We start from the raw sequence: 19,965 nt of genomic DNA, 5'->3' as shown, positions 1-19,965 counted from the left end.
ACAAGCCAGGCAGCAAGGAGGCAGCTCAGGCAGCTGCTTCCATCTTTCAATATTCCAGATCAGGATATATGGAAGCTGGTGTGCTATATCTTTTCTTCACTGAAATAGATGTCATTAAGGGACAATCAATTCCGTTTCCTTTGCTAAGGAGCTAAGTAGAGAGGACATCTAATGACGCCTGAGCAGCATCCATTTCCCTTTCTGGTAATTGTATCTTTCTGGACCACGCCTTGTATCGGACACTGGTGGGGCCCCAGCCAGACCCTTTCACTGGCCGGTGCAAACATTCCTGGCTGCTGTGTGTTGGCTGATAACAGATCACAGCTGCCCCATTCTCTCAAGAGTGTGCTCAGCTGGAGCTGCCTCCCTCCACTACTTCCAGGCTCCAGTCAATGACTGACTAGCATAGGGAGCCCACCCAAGGTGGGCTCCCCAGTCTCACCAAGGGGGATCACACTGAAGCCAGTCTTTACCTGAAGCCACATTCTTGTGTAGCATTTTCCCACTGCCTCAACCCTCTTCTCCTGAGTGCCACCCCCGCCCTCTACCCAACAAAGTCAATTGAATAGGAATCCCCATTTCAGGCTCTGCTTCCAGGAAGCCATAGGTAAGGTCACCCTCCTCAACACTCGCAGTGGCTGGAGTCACCCCCAGCTCCAGCACCCAATCAAAGCACCGCGTTCCTCTTATGGACAACGATTGGTTCAGGGATAGGCATGGGACCAATGCCAGGCCAATGACAGCCCTATCTGGTGGAACTATTGTTAGGAAGCTCTTTTGGAACAGTGGGAGTCTTTCTTCAGGGCTGGAATGGGGGGAGGGAGGGCGGTGGGAGGCTCTTGCCTTAGGTGCCAAACCTAAGGTGGGTTACCGAAAAACTCAGTAACCTGGGAATGTAATTTGGTGCAGCCACTATGGAAAACAACATGGAAGGTACTCAGAAAATTAAAAATAGAACCTCTCAATCTCATTTCTGGGTATATATATCTAAAGAAATGAAGATAGAATATCAATGCGGTGTCTGCAGTCCTATGTTCATTGCAGCATTGTTCACAATCACCAAGATATGGAAAAAACTAACTGTCCATCAATAAATAAATGGATAAAGAAAATGTTATACACACACACACAGACACACAATAGAATATTATTCAGCCACAAGAAAGAAGGAAATCCTGTCATTTGTGACAATGCGGATGGACCTTGAGGGCATTATGCTAAGCGAAATAAGTCAGAGAAAGAAAGATGTACTGTATGATCTCACCTATATGTGGAATTTAAAAAAAAGTCAACTCATAGGAACAGAGAGTAGAAAAGTGTTTGTCAGGGACTGGGGAGTGGAGGAAATAGGGACAGGTTGATAAAAGGGTACAAACTTTCAGCTATAAGATGAATAAGGTCTGAGGATCTAATGTAAAACATGGTGACTATAGTTGATAACACTTTATTGTATACTTGAAATTTGCCGAGAAAGTAAAACTTAGATGTTCTCATTAAAAAAAAAAAAAAAAAAAAATATGGGACCAGCCCGGTGGCATAGTGGTTAAGTACGCACACTCCTCCTCGGTGGCCCGGGGTTTGCTGGTTTGGATACTGGGCGCAGACCTACTCACCACTCATCAAGCCATGCTGAGGTGGCATCCCACATAGGGCAACTAGGAGGATGTGCAACTATGACATACAACTATCTACTGTGGCTTTGGGGAGGAAAAAGGAAAAAAAGAGGAAGATTGGCAACAGATGTTAGCTCAGGGCCAATCTTCCTCAAAAAAAAAAAAGATAAATATGAGAGATGATGGATGTGTTAATTGACTAGATGGGGAATTCTTTCACAATATATACATATTTTTAAAATCTCAGTAATGAAGGTAAATAATATTTTAATTATTTATTTTTAAAAATCAAAAATAACACAAAATATCCATCATAAAAATATATCAAATTTTAAAATAAAGATAGGATCAGTATTATATTCATATTTTGCCTCAGGCTCCAATTAGGCTCAGCATGACACTGCCACTCTGCCAACACTCTGGAGATTCCACCAAAAATTCAGCCAAGACAGAGGAAAACAGAGCCAAGAGATATAGACAGTTTCCTGTCGACATAGAAACTACCACATGGGACGGGGCAGGCGTGGCTTAGCGGTTAAGTGCGCGTGCTCCACTGCTGGCGGCCCGGGTTTGGATCCCAGGCGCGCACCGACGCCGCTTCTCAGGCCATGCTGAGGCCGCGTCCCACACACAGCAACTAGAAGGCTGTGCAACTATGACATACAACTATCTACTGGTGCTTTGAGGGAAAAAATAAATAAACAAATAAAATTTAGAAGCTACCACACGGGATAGTGGTGAGGATTAAGTAAAGTAATGCATGTAAGGCCCTTAAACATAGCCCAGCTTGTAGTAAACCCAATATAAATGTTGGTTATTTTTGCTACTGTTGTCTCTCCTGCCAGAATCATTCTCTGCCTTCTCTGAACAACCATAGCATTCGTTCTCCACCTCCTATGTTCTCGTGTTCTACTCAGTAACAAGCGAGTATATGTTGATGGATAGATAGAAAGATAGAGTTTCACTTCTCCTTGGTGTAGGGGACAATTTATTAACTTTTACTTGCACTCCTTTTCCAAGAAGCTAGGACTCAGTCCAATGCCTCACACACACAAGATACTATTTGTGTTTGCAGAAAGAAGGGAGAGAGAATGGGAGTAAGAGGCTGAGAAAACATCACCCGAGTAAACTGTGGGTGATGCATCTTCAACTGTGTCTACATCAAATTATAGTATTAGGTGTTGTGATTTTTCTTACCACGCATATACCAACCTCTAAACTCAAGATCATATAGGTTTAATGACATGGAATACATCTCCCTCACTCCCTCACTTATTCAAATCCTGCCAGTCCTTCAGACTTAGCTCAAGTTCCACCTTTTTATTGAAGTTATCCCCACCCACCCAGCAGCCCATCCCTCCCTGCATCCTTCTCCTTGGTGATCTGATCTGATGATACACGTCATTGGTATCCACCATGCATCAATATTTCTCTGCTTCATTAATCCAAACTAGCTGTGTGACCTTGGGCAAGGAACTTAACCTGACTAGTTTTGCACTTTGGACATGTTTCCTCATTTTTAAAAAATAAGTGGTTTAGACTTGATGGCCTTTGAGGTCATTCTTGACTCAGATTTTGACCCTATGATTCTCTTTTGCCAGCATCTCAGTGTCAGTGAGAGACATTTAACCTTTACTGAACTACTTGGTACTTGTTGATTTTCATCACAACCTTAGTATTACTCTTTAAGGAGGATTTCTATTAAAAAACTCAGTGCTGACTTGCATAGGGGAATAATTCCTTACACTTAAATCACCTCTTGGCTCCCCAGAGCTCAAAGCACTTTGCAGGCAATTGTCTCATTAATCCTTGTGCACTTTGCAGAATTAAAAAAAAAAAAAAAAAAAAAAAACAAAGGCCAAGAACACAAGCTTTCCTCAAAGATCACCTGCTAGTCAGGGTGAAACCAAGAGAAGGGGAAAAGCAAAAGATTTTTGATGTTCTCTATCTCAATGACCCAAGACACTGCCAACATAGGGGAGTCTGACATGATTGAAACTTGTTCCCTGGTCAATTTGTAGAAAGCTATTCTGAGGGCAATACAAAACATCAAATCATGCAAACTTTAGATTCAATTTATCTCTGAAATACAATATGTGAAGATGATATAATAGGCTAAGAATTCAATTTTGTAATCAGAGTGTCTAGGCTCAAAATCCTAAATTTAACCACTTACCAGCTGCAGACTTGGAAACTTACTTTCTCCTCTGTTCAAAAAAGAAGAAAAAAGAAATACTTGAATTTATTTCATATATTCAATACTTCTTTGGTTTGTTTGTGAGATTTAAATGAGAAAACAGATTAAATTACTTAGCCCACTGTAGGGGAAGAAGACTACCCATTCTGGGTCCTTTCCGGCTGGCCTACAAACTAAGTTGACATGAGACAGAATAACAGGAGAAAATCAAGCAAAGCTTTATAACATGTATACATGGGAGAGACTCGGGAAAAACTGAGCAACTCACCAAAATAGTGGAGCTGCCAGGTTAAATAGCATCTTCAGCTAAAGACAAAGGAGGATCTTGGGGGTGGGGGTTTGGGATTTCAGAGGGGAGGAAGACCATTCACATGGAAATGGCAAAGCAAATGTTTGAGAATATGGCTCTAGAGATAGAATTTCTATAAGATGGGCTTGTTGGTGCCTTTTCTATCACACCTTTTTTACATCATACTATAGTTATCTTATGGTATTAGCTCTGTGGGAGATCAAAATTAGCCACCCTGAAATATATCTCTTTACCTTGATTATTTTCTCTGATGGACATCTGATCTCCCCCACTAACTGCCTAAAGGAATTTAACTCTGGATATAGACAGACTGGCAGGGTCCTTGCTAAGCCCATTCTTTTCAAAGTTCTGTTTACCAAACATTTACATTTGTAAAGGTATCTCCCTCTCTTATTGGGAAGAGCGGGGAATGGCCTTATCTGTGGAAACTCTTATCAGTATGGAAGGAGAGGACTTAAATCTCCATACTCTTGATTACTATAATTTCTGTCTCTCTGGCCACATTCTCTATAGGTGGCCCTGCAAAGAATTGTCTGACAAACCTTTACATTTCCCTCTCCATGTGATTGTCTTCTTCCCCTCTGAAATCCCAAACCCTCCACCCTCAACATCCTCTTTTTTCTTTAGCACAAGATAGTATTTAAGATGAGAATCTCTGCCATTTTGTTGCGAAACTCAGTTTCCCTGGTTTCTCCCATGTATACATGTTATTAAACTTGGTATTATTTTCTCCTGCTAACCTGTCTTTTTAATTATTTGGCCACCCATAAGAACTTTAAGGGAAAATGCGGAGGGAGATTCTCCCGCTTCCCCGACAGCTCCTTCCTGGAACAGGCCTTCTATCTTAAATTCTTTTAGGCAGTTAGGGGGAAGGCCAAAGTTTATTTCAGAGTCTTTGTTCTTAAAAATAATCAAGGCAAATAGACACATTTTTGGGGGGCCAATTCTGATCCCCCATACCAGCATTTAGCATATAGTAAAGACTAAGTCTAAATATGCTACTATTGTTTTTAATAGTATTAGTACTATCTCTCTATAGCATTTTCTTTCCATATCTGTTTTGTAGAAGTTAATTTGAGATTTTAGAGAATATAAATCAAGAGACCTCAGGGTGATAGGTTGGGAAGAACCAGTCAGAAGTTAAAAAGATACTTTTTGGGGGCACAAAGATTGAACACACAGCTCAAGATAACTATTCATTCATCAAATATTCACTGTGTCTTACCCTATGTTAAGTACTGGGGACACCCAAATGAAAAAGAAGATCCCCAGCCCTGCTGTCAAGGAAGCCACAGTTTCTGATGAAATCTGTCCCTCATATATTGTTTTTGATGAACAATGTGTCTACTAAGGAGAGAAAGTGACAAGAAGAAGAACTTTTACTTTGTGGGTATCCTTTGGTGTATTAGTCAGCTTTTGCCAAGTAACAAACATCTCAATATCTCAATGATTTACAACAATAAGCATCTATTTCTTGCTCATGTTACATGAGGGCTGCAACTGGTTGTGGTTCTGCTAGGCTCAGCTCCACATGTCTTCTCATACTAGACTCCAGGCTGAAGGAAAAGCCATGTTCTGGAACATGCTGATCTCATGATGGAGAGCGAGAATAAGAGGTGCAAAGCCACACCACTTAAAGCTTCTGTTCAGATAGATTCCTCTGGCCAAAGATAGTCATACGGCCAAGCTGAATGTCAATGAGGCAGAAAAATATTCTAAGGCTATAGGGAAGTGAGTCAAAAATGGAGCACAAGCAAATAATTATGAATAATACAATTCACCACACCTGCAATGAGAAATGGTGGTAAGCTGTTAATATTTAAAAAAGGAAATAAATGGAAGAAAATAAAGACATTTAGTGGCATTATTAAGCAACTAGGGGCTTTCTCTTACAGAATCTGTAGTGTGCTCTAGATAAGTGATCAGGAGACTACGGTGGCTCCTGGTATAAAGCTTGGTGAACAAGTCAGAGAATAGGGTTTTGGGAGTATAAATGTATTCATTGCTTTTCCCACTTCAAATTCTGGTTATAAGAGATACACCCTTAAAATAAATTCCTTTGTATTACTTTTTTTTTTTAAGTTTAAAAGGATGAATTTTTTGTCACTACTTGAGCACAACAATCTTACCTTAGTGGCCAACTATGAATTAATACAGATCACAAACTACAAACTAACCCTCCAGGAAATATATCTAGCTATGTAGTCTTTGTCTTAAATATGATATTCATTTGCCAAATAACAAGATACATAACCAGGTCCAGTTATTTTTTAACTTTAGGCATCATTATATATGAAGTGAATAATAATAATAACTTTTAAAGGCTGGATTTTCAATTGAGATGTCTTTCAGCTTTTTGAACAAAAGAAATCAATTGGACAAATTACTAGTTTGTGGGGGACAATGTATGAAGGAGTCAGATTTTCCTATTTTTTTGCCCTGAAGAAAAAGTTAACAACCTTTTGCTCCTTTAGAGATTTCATGCTTGGCAGTAATTAATTTCAGTCTACTCCAGAATTCAATAGCGCATACCTTAAAAGTATTATTCTTGCTTTGATAACTGCAGCTCTACATTTTATTGCTCAATATTTTCTGTCACCAGCCAGAGTATAACATATGGCTTCTGGTCAGAAAATAAAAGAACAAAATTAGCATTTGTGCAACCTATTGAGGAGTAATGCAAACTAAACGCTCAACCTCAAATAACAATAGAAATTGAGCCAATGGCAAATTTTTAGGACCAGATACCTGGTAAAAATTTGGTAGTTGCCTGAGCAAGAAGGGACTCAGGGATACTTAGAGATTCTTCAGCCTCAAACTTCGTTTTTCCTTTAAGCCAAGAATATCAGTGTCATGGTCCCTGTTTGGGAGTCTAAGGCAAGACTTGTGACATAAAAGGCAATCTCGGGAAACCACACTCATTTTTGAAGGCCCAACTCTGAATGTTTACAAGCCCAGACAGGGATACTGAAGACCCTCTGTGACATTATCTCACTTGAATCTTCAATCTCAAGCAGCCTAAAGTAAAAGATACTAGATTTACCAGGGTGAAAGAGACTAGTCTTAAAACCAGCTGCAAAGCCCTTTGTGGATTGCAACAGATCAAGGAAGCATCATTTCTATTCCCTCCCACATAGAGATCTATAACATCCTGATGATATCTCTTAGATTCATACTAAGGATTATTTAATTTCTCATTATTATCTTAATCCTCTTGATATTGAATTGTCTTGAGGTCTAGTTTTCTGACTGGCCATCTGGCTTTAACACTACCTTTTCGTTCATTATTAGCATACTTTTTATTAAGACGTTGGACATAGTTATAAAAGCTACTTTAAAATCCTTTCCTGCTGTGTCTAATATCTTGAAGCCAGTCTCCATTGGTTATATGTTCTTTTTCTTTTCTATACTTTTTATTGTAGCAAAACACACATAACAAAAATTTACCACTGTAACCATTTTAAAGTGTACAATTCAGTGGCATTAAGTCCATTCACAATGTTGTGCAACCATCACCACTAACTAGTTCAAGTATTTTTCATTACCCCAAGTGGAAACGCTGCACCAATTAAGCAGCCGCTACTCCTCATTACCCCTTCCCCACAGCACAACCGCTAATCCACTTTCTGTCTCAACAGACTAGCCTGTTCTGTACTTTTCATGTAAATGGAATCATACAATATGCGGCCTTTTGTGTCTGGCCTCTTTCTTTGAGCAGAATGTGTTCAAGGTTCATCCTTACTTTCTCTAGTAAGCCCAATGTCTGTGCTTCCTCAGGGACTGTTTCTGTTAATTTCTTTTTTTGCTATAAATAAATCTTTCTTTCTTAATTCTTTGCATGCTTCATATTTTTTCATTAAAAGTAGACATTTTGGATATTCTAATGTGCAAAGAGAGAGAAAAAGAAAAGGAAAAAAAATAATCTATTCCAGGTCTTTGCAGACTGGCTTTGCATTGAGGCACTCCATCAACACTTAGGCCATCTACAACTCTGCCTTAGTCTTCATTTACTCTGAGCCTGAAGACCAGCCAGAGGTGAAAACTAATGGTCTTCCCAGGTCTTTCCTGAGCTTATGTCCTGCCCTGAGCATGTGTATGTCTTTCTAGATTCCCAATACACATGGTAGCTTTTCAAAGCCTCTATTCCTTCCAAAACAGGTTACTCCCCAGCTTTTTCTTCCAAGATTTCAGCGTGTTTATTGTTTTCCCCAAAGGTTATTTTTTCCCCGGGTGGTAGCAACTTGTTCATTTGTTTGGCTTACTTTTTTTCTTTTTTGAGGACTTCGAAGATACTCTGCCCAGATGGAGTTCTGAGTTGAGTGAACCAAAGGGAAGCCCTTAGGTCAATCCTTCAGGGAAACCCCAGTAAGGTCCAAACAGATAAGCACACTCCCTTGGAGACTAGACCTACTTCATTCCCTCTAGAACCATGTACCCACACTGGGAATACAAGCTGCCATCTTCAAGACTACCATGGGGGGGTAGTGGCGGGGGGCATGGGTAAGTTAAGAGGCAAAAAAGATCTCCTACTCTGCTTCAGTGGCCTTTCTCCTGGTTAAACATTCACCTGGTTGGTATAAACCTTTGACTCACTTTCAGAGTTCTGACAAGCTTGATTCTGATAGGTTTTGCCAAATTGTTTGGTGTTTCTGGAGAGGACTAGCCTCCAGAGGTCCCTACTCTGCCATTTTGGCTGATGTTACTCTGAATTGGCTTTTAAAATTAATACACTTAATATTTTAGAGTAGTTTTGGGTTTACAGAAAAGTTGAATATAAAGTACATACAATTCCCATATGCCCCTTCACCTCCCCCAAAACACACAGTTTCCCCTATTATTAACATCTTGCATTAGTATGGTACATTTGCTATAATTAATGAGCTAATGGCAAGCCAATATTGATACAATATTATTAACTAAAGTTCATAGTTTACATGAGGTCACCCTTTGTGTTGTACAGTCTATGGGTTTTAACAAATGTTGAATGACATGTATCTACCATTACAGTATCATAGAGAGAAGTTTCACTGCCCTACAGTTCCCCTGTGCTCTACCTATTTATCCCTTCCTCCTCCCTCCCTGCAAACTCCTGGCAAGCACTGATCTTTTTTACAGTCTCCATAGTTTTGCTTTTTTCATAAAGTGATATAGTTGGTATCATCCAAAACGTAGTTTTATAAACGCTTCTTTCACTTAGAAATATGCATTTAAGTCTCCTCCATGTCATTTTGTGGTTTGATAGCTCACATTTTGTCACTGAATAATATCCCATTGTATGGATGTAGCACAGCTTGTTTATCCATTCACCTACTGAAGGACAGCTTGGTTTCTTCCAAGCTATGACAATTATGAATTGAGCTACTATAAACATTTGTGTGCAGGTTTTTGTTTGGCCATAAGTTTTCAGCTCACTTGGGTAAATAACAAGGAGAATGACTGCTGGTTCTTACAGTAAGACTATGCTTACTTTTGTGAGAAATTGCCAAAATGTCTTGCAAAGTGTCTGTACCATTTTGAAGCCCACCAGAAACTAATGCGCGTTCGTGTCGCTCCACCATCCTCACCAACGTTTGGTGGTGTTTTGGGCTTAGCCTTTCTAATAAGTGTGTAGTGGGATTATGTCGTTGTTGAAATTTTCAGGCCTCTAATGGCAGATGAGGTTGAGCATCTTTTCATGTGCTTATTTACCATCTGTATATCTTCTTTGGTGTGGTGTCTGTTCTCTTTTCTTGGCATTTTGACCAAGATCCAGACAAACTGCTTGTTTGTTTCTTTTTAAGTATTTTAAAATTCTTTCTCTTTAAGTAATCTTTAAAAAAAGAAAAAGCTTTTACATATTTAATTTATAAAATTCAAAAGATACACTTAAGCAAAAAGAAGACAATAAAAATCACCCAAACAGGTGGGCTTCTGTCTTTTTTTTTTTTTTTTTGAGGAAGATTCACCCTGAGCTAACATCTGTTGCCACTCCTCCTCTTTTTGCTGAAGAAGATTGGGACTGGACTAACATTCCTCTACTTTACATGGGATGCCACCACAGCACGGCTTTGACAAGCAGTGTGTCAGTCCGCGCCTGGGATCTGAACCTTCGAACCCAGGGCCGCCGGAGCAGAGTGCGTGAACTTAACCACTACAGCATCAGGCCAGCCCTGTGGGCTTTTTTCTTAAAGAATATCATTATGTAGAGTTGAATGTGCACTGTATGAGACTTGTGTTTGCCTAGAGTCCTACTGATCTAAGAGAGTTTAAAATTGAAACTAGAAAAGGAGAAAGGAAAATGGATGGATAAAGCAATAAATTAAGAATGTAAGAGGTCATCATGTTTAGTGTGGGATCAAATATGGAGAGGTGCTGGGCAACTGATAAGAAAAAATGGTGAGGAAAGAGGCAGAGAGAGTCTTTATGGCCTTAGATCTCTCCGGGCTTCTGCACAGAGCATGGAACAGCGGATAAATCCAGGAAGGCGGCAAGGCTCAGAAATCGTCCTTCTGTCCGCTAATAGCCATGATCAATACAATTCATTCAGAACCCCAATACAAAGTATAAGCATACAACGCAAAGTGTAAGTGTTCTAACTGCTCTCTTAGACCCACCAGGGATAGAGATTTCAGGAAGGAGAAAAGACTCAGTCATTAGAGCCATGGACTTGACCTAAGAGATCTCTGTCGCCAAGTCCACACAAATGCACTTTTGTAAGAATTCATGCTTCAAATTCAAACTCATATTGAGGTCCCCAGGCTAATCAAGACAAATTCTTCAAGAGTGGACAAATAGTCTAGGAATCAGACAAGCTGTCCCTCTACAGGGTGTCCCTGATTCAAGTGCCAGTGCTTTTTCACACTATTGAGGACTCGTTCCAAGTCTATTCATGACCAGATGTGGCTGCTACAACAGAGATTCACAGCCAAGTTTGGCTTTCCTGGCTGTGACGCTAGAGCAAAGCAGGCTGATATACCTATATCTCCAACTAACACCCACCAGTACCAGTTTGATACTTAGCTGTTTGCCTCTCAATATTTTTCTAAATATTATGTGATGGTTAATTTTATGTATCAACTTGATTGGGCTAAGGGATTTCCAGATAGCTGGTAAAACATTATTTCTGGGTGTGTTTGCGAGGGTGTTTCTGCAAGAGGTTAGCATTTGAATTGGTAGACTGAGTAAAGAAGATTGCCCTCACTAATTCGAGTGGGCATCATCCAATCTGCTGAGGGCCTGAATAGAACAAACAGGTGGAGGAAGGGCATATTTACTCTCTTTGCTTGAACTGGGACATCCATCTTCTCTTGCCCTCGGACATCAGTGCCTCCCGGATCTTGGGCCTTCAGACTTGGACTGAATTACACCACCAGCTTTCCCGGTTCTCCAGCTTCCGGACAGCAGATCACGGGACTTCTTGGCCTCCATAATTGCATAAGTCAATTCCTATAATAAATCTCCTTTTATATATATATATCCTACTGGCTGTTACTCTGGAGAACCCTGACTAATTCATATCATTTATGTACACAGCACTTTATAAGAGTACACTGTTGATATGTATTTTTCTGATGCCCTGAGCACGGCTGTATGCTCTCAGCCAATGAAAAGCTAGCATACAAGACTGTCCTGCACACTCTCAGCCAATGAGCACTGCGCCATGTTGTCTTGAGTAAGCAAGTTTGTAATGCACAGTGTGTCCTCTACTGTAGCCTCATCTCTTTCTATTTATGCCTGTCTGGGGAACAGTTTTTACCCACAATGGCTGAGAAAAAGATGTGCAATAGTAGCACTGGGCTTACCATAAGAAAACTGATATCTAATAATATCACACTGGGTATGAAAATATAGGGCAGCTCAAAGGACCTTTGAGGAAATAGTTGAGGAAACAGAGGCTAAAGATCAGAAGGTTATTAGGGAAGAGTGGAAGCCACTGGACATTTTGAAACTTAATGTGAACTAATTTCAGCCTGAAAAATGGACCAATCACTCTATCTATAGTAAGTGGATGAACTCATAGCTCAAGGCATGTCAGAATTTGAGGAGATTTGAGAGAAATGGAAGACTTATTCCTAAGATATAGTGTTGGGAAGCATCCTTGTAGGACTATGTCACAAACTGTCAAATACAGTGCTGATGACTTACTATAATGATGTCTAAAGAACACATATTCTTGCTAAACAGTATAATTTTGTATTGTCAAGTGCCATGGGAAGAACTGGTTTTGAAGCCTATACTAATTAATGCTACCTGCTATAATAAACAACCTTATAACCTTAGTGGTTTAACCCTACAAGAGTTGATTATGCAAAGTCTAATGTGGATGCTCCTGGATGAGTGGCTTTCTTGCATGGCTTTCTTCCAAGCAAGAATGATGAAGAAATCCAGTTCCTTCCACTTATGTGCTATTCTCTTCTGGGCTTTGGAGTCTTTCACTTCCAGCCACGCAGATGGGGAAAGTGAGAGAGCACGTGTAAGGTCATGGATGGGATGTCTTATGGCCAGACCTGAAAGTGGTGAACATCACTACTGCCCGTGTTCCACTAACTAGAATTAGTCATGTGAACCCATCTAGATCCAAAGTAACATAAATACCCAGTTCCTTTCTGCCCAGTAAGAAAATGAAATGGTGTGGTAAATTCATGGTGTTATCTCTGCTACAAAGCCACAGTTAATCCCTCCTTCCTACTTTCAAACCCTTATTGAGTGCCCCTTGCTGCCAGACATTGTGTCTGGGGCTGGTGCTATAGAGACTAGTGGGACACATTCCCACACAGGTGACTTTCAGCATTCCTCCTAGTTGATTGTTAAATAGCACCGCCCCCAACCACGAACAAAATACAGGAGACAGAGCAGTTTAAGAGGAAGATTATAAATGCAGTTTTAAATATGCTCAGTTTGAAGTCCCAAAGGGACAGCCACACGGTATCTAAAGCTGGAAAGAAAGGTTTGAACAGAGATCCAAACTTGGGAGACATTAGAAAACAGGCCAGTGAAGTATGAGGGCTGATGAGGCCACCCACAGAGAATGCAGGGGTGAAGTGGGGAGACGTAGTGATCCTAGGGCAGAACCCTGGAGAACCCCAGAGAAGGGAGGAGACACCGGGGGACTCTTGATTACCACCGAGAGAGGCTGGAGGAGATGGTGTGTCCTCAGAATTCACTGATGGAGTAAAAGCAGTGTCAGCAGCATGGAGGCCTGAAGCCCGGGTAGGCTTGCTTCCCCCTTAAAATAATACACTCCTTTGAGCAATACAGAAGTAAATAAAGCTGGAAATGAAAGCCCTGCCCCCTTCCTCCAGGACCTTCCACTCTCAGTCTCGGAGGTTCTCTCTGTCCACTCGATATTTTTCCTTAATGCTTAATATCTTTGACCATACTAGGTAGTTATCCTATTTATTATGTTTATTATTCATTTTCCTGGATGAAAATGTAAGCTTTACAGAGGCAGATTTTTTTCTGTTCACTGCCTCACACATAGTATACACTCAATAAATATTCATTGAATAAATGAATGTTGTACCTACTTCTGGATTCTTCTGTACATAAAAATAAGTCTTACAATATACATTATCCTACAAGTTTTTCAACCTCATACAACTATATCCTTGTATAGAGATCTACCTTACTCACTTTAACAGTTATATAAAATGGCTATAGCAAGATTTATTTAAACAATCTTTCACTGACGAGAATTGCAGATATTTCTAATTTTTATTATTGCGCATAAGCCTATGCATGTATTACATTTTTTACTTTCTTGTGGGAGAATTTCTATAGTATAGACTCCTAAAAGTGCGATTACTGAATCAAAAACTATGCACATGAAAATGTTGACAGTGCATCTTAAAACTGACCTTGAAAATATGTTGAATCAATTTGCATTTCCCACGAAGAGTACATGATAGTGGAGAGGGGCCCTGGACAGAGCCGAGTTCCAGAGGATAGGTAGGACTTCATAGCGGGAGAGGATTTGGGCAAGGCCATAAAGAGAGGTACAAAAAAAGATCCTTGGGCAAGGCAGGTACCTGTGGAACCATCATCAGAACAATAGGGATGAAATATCTCTCCCAGCTGAAGAGATATCAGTTACCTTTCAGGAATCCTCTCCCTTCCCAGAGCTACACAGAGAGCTGGCAAATCAAATCAGAGAAATTGTTTAGCATTCCTTCCCTGGGCCATCCCTCTCCCCACTGCTTTGTGCCAAAAGCAACCAGGGCTCCTGTCTCCCTCTAAAAACATAATTAACATTCTCAGTGGGGTGGGCTGTGCACATTACTTGCAGATGGATGCTTCCTGTCTTGTTCGCTCACATGCTGGCTTTGGAATAATATGCAAAACAATGCTTTTAGTTCTCTTTTTCTTTAATTAAGAGAACCTTTTGACTCTGCTGCACTCTGACTCTTGCCCTCACCAATTCAACAAACCTGTATTGACTACCTACTCTGTGCCAGACTTGGTGCTCACCAAGATAAAGCAGACATGGTCCTGCTTTAAAGAGCTCACATTCTTTCAGGAACTCAGAACATATATAATCACAAGGCAATGCAATAAGGATCAGGAAAGCAGTACATGCAGAGTGCTCTGAAGGAGCTTTAGAAGCAGAGGAGGGGAAAACAGGAATTGATGCTACCTTGGGTGTTGAATCCGGATGCTTTTGCAAAGGGCTGACAGGGTAAAGCAGGAGAATGAGCCGAGGATTGGGCATCAGAAAAAAGTCCAGTTCACAGTTCTAGCTCCCCACTTACAAAATAGAGATCACAGTCATTCCTCACCACTTGGTTGTGAGGACCAAGTGAAATAAATGCATGAGAATCCCTTATTAACCACAAGAGAGCACATGCATTTGAAGAAGCATGAGCATATCCATCATTTAGTGGGCATACACTAAGTACCAAGCATCATTTTAGGCACTTCATATACTTTAGCAACTTCAAGTCTCTCAAAATCTCGTTAGGTGAATGTTATTAGCCTCATTTCACAGCTGAGAGTCAGTTATTAACTAAATTCTAAATGGCAGAGTCAGACACGTATCTGCTAAAACACATGGTCTTTCTAACATACACATCTTCTACTTTTACTATTAGGCCCTGGAGTAGACAAGACACTATTGGCCAAAAGTGGATTCTGGCAATGAGAGGTGCACCACAGGAGACATGATAAATCTACAGATTCTGAATATCCTCATCAGCTCCCTTCCATGCTTATAAACCACTTGACTTTACCACCATTATTTTTCAATCAACAAGAATTTGTTAAGTGTGTACTATACTCCAAGCCTTGTGAGAGAATGACGATCAAGGCGTGTTGTCCTCAAGAAATGTTTACCATCGCTGGGGAGGTGGAACGAATACCTGTACAGTAGAAAGCAGTCTGCTTAGTTTGGTCTGACGCACACTGAGTCTGAGACCTCCAGATGAATATGTCCAACAGGCAGATAAGAATTAGTATCTGGAGCTTTGGAATTGTGGAATTGTCGGCATGCAAGTACATTTGAAATCAGATCAATACAAGGATTGATTGTACCAAGTAAGTACCAAGGAAGAGAGAAACTCATTCTCGAATAATTGTTTATATTCCGTTACCACGAGAAAAATATCACATGGCTTGTCTTCCTTTTATCCATGTTTTCAAAACAAATATCTCACCATCATCTCAAAGAAAAGATCTACCCTGAAGACATAAATGAAAGAAAAAGCATCTTCCCTCTGGTTTGAAAATTATAAATAAATAAATATGAGCATAATGGATCTAAAAGGCAGTGCGTGGAATCCACAAAGCCGTGTAAGCTGCATTATTAAGGACCACGTGGCATATATTTATCCCCACAACCAGTAGTAGCATAGAAATCAACCCTCCAAGTACTCATTCGCACTCCAAACGCAGTTGGCCAAATCCCTGAAGGCATTTCCATAATGACAGTTTTCTATATGCCTGCTCTCTACCAGAAATTATGGGTTCCATAAAAAGCAATAGCAGTATGATTTTAGTTAAAACCCAATTTACATTCTGCATTTCTGTTCAATAGTTTAGTTGATTGAGGCCCTTTGGGAACAACTCTCATCCCGTGGTACTGAAGCTCATTAAATAAAACCATGAATTGTGCAAAATGGTTACACACTTGGTTTACAAGTTCCTTAAATATTATTTACCTTTCTCTTTGGCTCAAAATATCAAGCTGAAAATCCATAGATATATTGTGACTGAAATTTACACATACCAGGAAGTATTCACCTTAGTTTATCGGAAATAGTAATCTCACCTATGTTTATATAGCTTGACATAATTGCCTCAGAAATTGGAAATAGCACATTTCCAGGAGTAGCCGCTAAATCTACTACATATGAATCCAGGAGGATTTAGATAAAAGTTCGGTGAGGTGCTACCTAACTAAGCAGAAGGAAGAAACAATGGAGGGATGATGTGGTTCAGAGCTAGAAGCATCTGCAGAAGCCCCGCTGTTATTCATCACCAACATCCATTACTCAAAAATCCTGTCAACTCCACAACTTTTCCCATACTGTGTTAGAACATTCATTATCAACTTACCATCACTTCCACTCTCTGATCCTCCTCTAAATTTCAGGAGAGAAGCTGAAAACTACATTTCCCGCAATCTCCTTCCTCTAAGGTTGCTGATAAGACAATGAGAAGCACTTGTGTAAGATTTGGAAGGCAGAAGCATTTGCAATGCAGATGCTGGAGTAAATATTAGATTTGAACCAGCTCTTGAGTGAGCCCCTTGGGGACCCCCTGTAGTTATGCTACAGACCTGTAGCTCCCTAACTTTAGCCTGCATCGGAATCCCCTGAGAGGCTTGTTAAAACTCTGATTGCTGGGCCCCAACCACAGAGTTTCTGATTCAGGAGCTGGGGGCCTGAGAATATGCATTTCTAACAAGTTCCCAGGCAACACTGAAGCTGCAGGTTGGGAGACCACATATTTAGAATCACTTCTATAGATGGAGATGGGGGAGCTTCCCAAACATTTAAGGAATTCCCAGTAGCTTCCTGATGAACTCTTGAGAACTACCTGGATCAGAGCTGCAAGCTGAAATCATCCAGACCTTTGTTTCTGCTCCTCCTCGTCCAGTTGTCACGTGAGCTTCTAATTCCCTGGATATAAGCGCCTTCACATACCTAAGACTGATAATATACATCTCCTCAAATCCACAGCCAGCGCCCTATTTATTGTCTTTTCCTGACTGATCTCTCCCTAACCCAGCCATCCTTCAAATGATAGGGTATTTCAATTCTCCTCTTAAAAACCTTTGATGCCCCCAAACTGGAAACAACTCAAATGTCTATCAATGGAGAATAGATAAACAAGTTGTGGTACAATGGAGGACTACTCAATGATAAAAACTACTGATGCATGCAACAACATGGATAAATCTCAAGGGCAATTTGCTAAGTGATAGAAACCAGACTCAAAAGGTTACATATTCTATGATTCCATTTCTATGTCTTTACGGAAAAGGAAGAACTTTAAGACAAAAATCAGATCAGTGTTGCCAGAACCTGGGATGGGAGATGGAGATTGACTTCAGTAGGGTAAAGGGAATTGGGGGAGAGATATTCTATATCTCAACTCTGATGGTAGTTACATAGCTGTATATATATTTGTCAAAATGTGTGGAACTGCACACCTCAAACAGCCCAATTTTGTTGTATATAAATTATACCTCAATAGACCAGACTTTTAAAAAAAAATGATACACTCTATTGCCAAGAGCATTAATTCCAAATTTCTTAGAAAAGAAAACGAATGAAAGGCAGACATGAAGAGAGGGTTTGTGCTTATGAGTGGTGCAGAAAACAGAGAAGGTTCAAATCCACACTGGCATTTAGAGTCCCCTAAATAGTATATTCAGAACAGCTATGTCTCAGGACAGCTAACAGTGGTCATGGAAATCTATAGAAACCAGAACAATGTAGGAGAGAGATGAAGAATAATCTAATCTTGCCATCTCATTTTACATTCCCAGAGAAAAGTTAAGTAATTAGTTTAAAGTCACAGGCTGTGGCACGTTTTTCTAACTGCCCCAAAGAATATGGCAGTGGATGGCAGCTTGGTATAGAAGTGAAAACTCAGTTTTATAAAATAATGGAATTCAACTCTTATTTATATCATGAGTTTGCAAAATATTTCAGAATTTTGGAAATCTGATCCTATTACCAACTCTCCAACATTATTCTGGAAAACATCAGCCGTTATTTCTCTGGAGACCTACACATTTAATGAATTTGGTTAAAAATGCACTTCCCACAATGTGGTAGAGGCTTCTAATGTTCACTCATATCTATTTATCCTCTCTTTCTGGATGCACGGAAGGATTACACTACCCTGACTCCCACCCTGCACTTGGGAAGGGCCATAGGACTAATGTAAGCCAATGGGTTGTGAGAAGAAGTGACACATGTCACTTTCCTGCTGGAGCACTTATTCAATGGTATGAAATGTTCCAGCACCTTTTCTTGCTATAGTGATCAGGGAGAAGACTTCATGTTGAAATGGAAGGCAGCCTGGATTATAGAAAATGGAGCACTGTTTGGGACGGCCACCTGGACCTCAGAGGACTTGCATAAATGAGAAATGGGTTTTGTTGTCCTAGGCACTGAGACCTTGAGGTTGTTTGTCACAGCAGCAGCACTTAGGATATCCTGACTAATATATTCATATTTAACCCCCAAGTTTAATGTTAACTGAGAGAGGTTATTATCCTAGTCGATTTTGTCCGAGGAAAGGATTATTCAATCCACAGGCCTTGTAAACTTTAATATAAAAAGAGCATAACACTTGCCTGATACGAGAGGCCATTTGTTAAATAAGAATCATTCAGATAGAGAGCAGGGAGTTAAGATGATGGCGTAAGCAGACTCAGAACTCACCTCCTCCCGTGGACACAGCCAATTTACAACTATTTGTGGAAAAATTACCCCTGAGACAGAACTGAAAACTGCATAAGAGGAACTCCTGCAACAACGGACAATCCTAACTGGGGTAGGAGAGGCAGAGACTCCCTTCTGGAGAGGAAAAACGCTGCCTTCACAAGCCGCCAGTGTCACGGCCGCCGGGAGCAGCTCACAGGTAGCAGCCTCCCTGGAGGCGCGGGGCCCTGAGCCGGGAGCGCCCCCGCTGTGGGCATTTTGTGGACCCAGCACAATCGGGACCAGCAGCATAATATCTGACTGTGCCTGCTGCTAAAGCATTGGGGAGCACCCCCAGAAAACCCGGTTCACAAAGAAACTAAAACTGGCTCTTAAAGGGCCCGCGTGCAAACTCACCCGTTTCAGAAAGCATCCTAAAATCACCAGAAAGAAAGGTGCACAGTGCTGTGGTGAAAAGAGACTCACCTAATAGGCCCTGAGTGCATCTCGGTGAGGGGTGAGACCTCTCCAGGGACTGGGACATTGGCGGCGGCCATTGTTGTGGCCTGGTGTGGGCATGCTGACACAGACGCCATTGGAGTTCTCCCTGAGGCCTGCTAGCCCAGGGTCTGCCCCACCCGCTAGAGCACCGATTTAATCCAGCTCAGCCAGGGCAGGCAGCCCACCCTAGAGACTGGCCCCACCCAACAACAAGCCCTCAGGCAACGTGTGGGCCTGCATAGATTGGTGACTGGATTCTCTGCAGCCTGGCAACTGAGCCGACTTCAGTGGGGCAGGGTGTGCACAAGGAGCGGGTGGAGAGTGTGGGGCGGTGGTGGAGTGTGTGGGGCTCCCGCCATGGAGAGACTGGGTCCGCTTGGGGAGGTCGGGGCGCTCACACGGGGCAGGGCTGGGTTGACTGTGTGTGTGGACCTGTGGGCGGCAGGGTTTGTCAGCTGCAGAAGACTTGTGCTTCTCAAAGACCCACATAGGAGG

At 41.1% G+C, this 19,965-nt stretch overlaps 1 long non-coding RNA gene across 12 annotated transcripts in view; it reads right to left on the bottom strand.

Moving 5' to 3' along the window:
* Positions 1-19,613, bottom strand: part of LOC131418712 (uncharacterized) — a 227,384-nt gene extending 207,771 nt beyond the window's left edge. For all 12 annotated transcript variants that reach the window (XR_009222986.1, XR_009222987.1, XR_009222971.1 and 9 more), the window contains exon 1: positions 19,456-19,613. This is a non-coding gene — a long non-coding RNA (uncharacterized LOC131418712). The remainder of the gene's footprint in view (positions 1-19,455) is intronic.
* Between the last annotated feature and the right edge of the window lie 352 nt (positions 19,614-19,965).

The sequence above is a fragment of the Diceros bicornis genome, chromosome 2 (genome assembly GCF_020826845.1).
Source record: "Diceros bicornis minor isolate mBicDic1 chromosome 2, mDicBic1.mat.cur, whole genome shotgun sequence".
Lineage (NCBI taxonomy): Eukaryota > Metazoa > Chordata > Mammalia > Perissodactyla > Rhinocerotidae > Diceros > Diceros bicornis.
The sequence above is the reverse complement of the archived record's forward strand: the minus strand, read 5'-3'. Positions and strand labels throughout refer to the sequence as shown.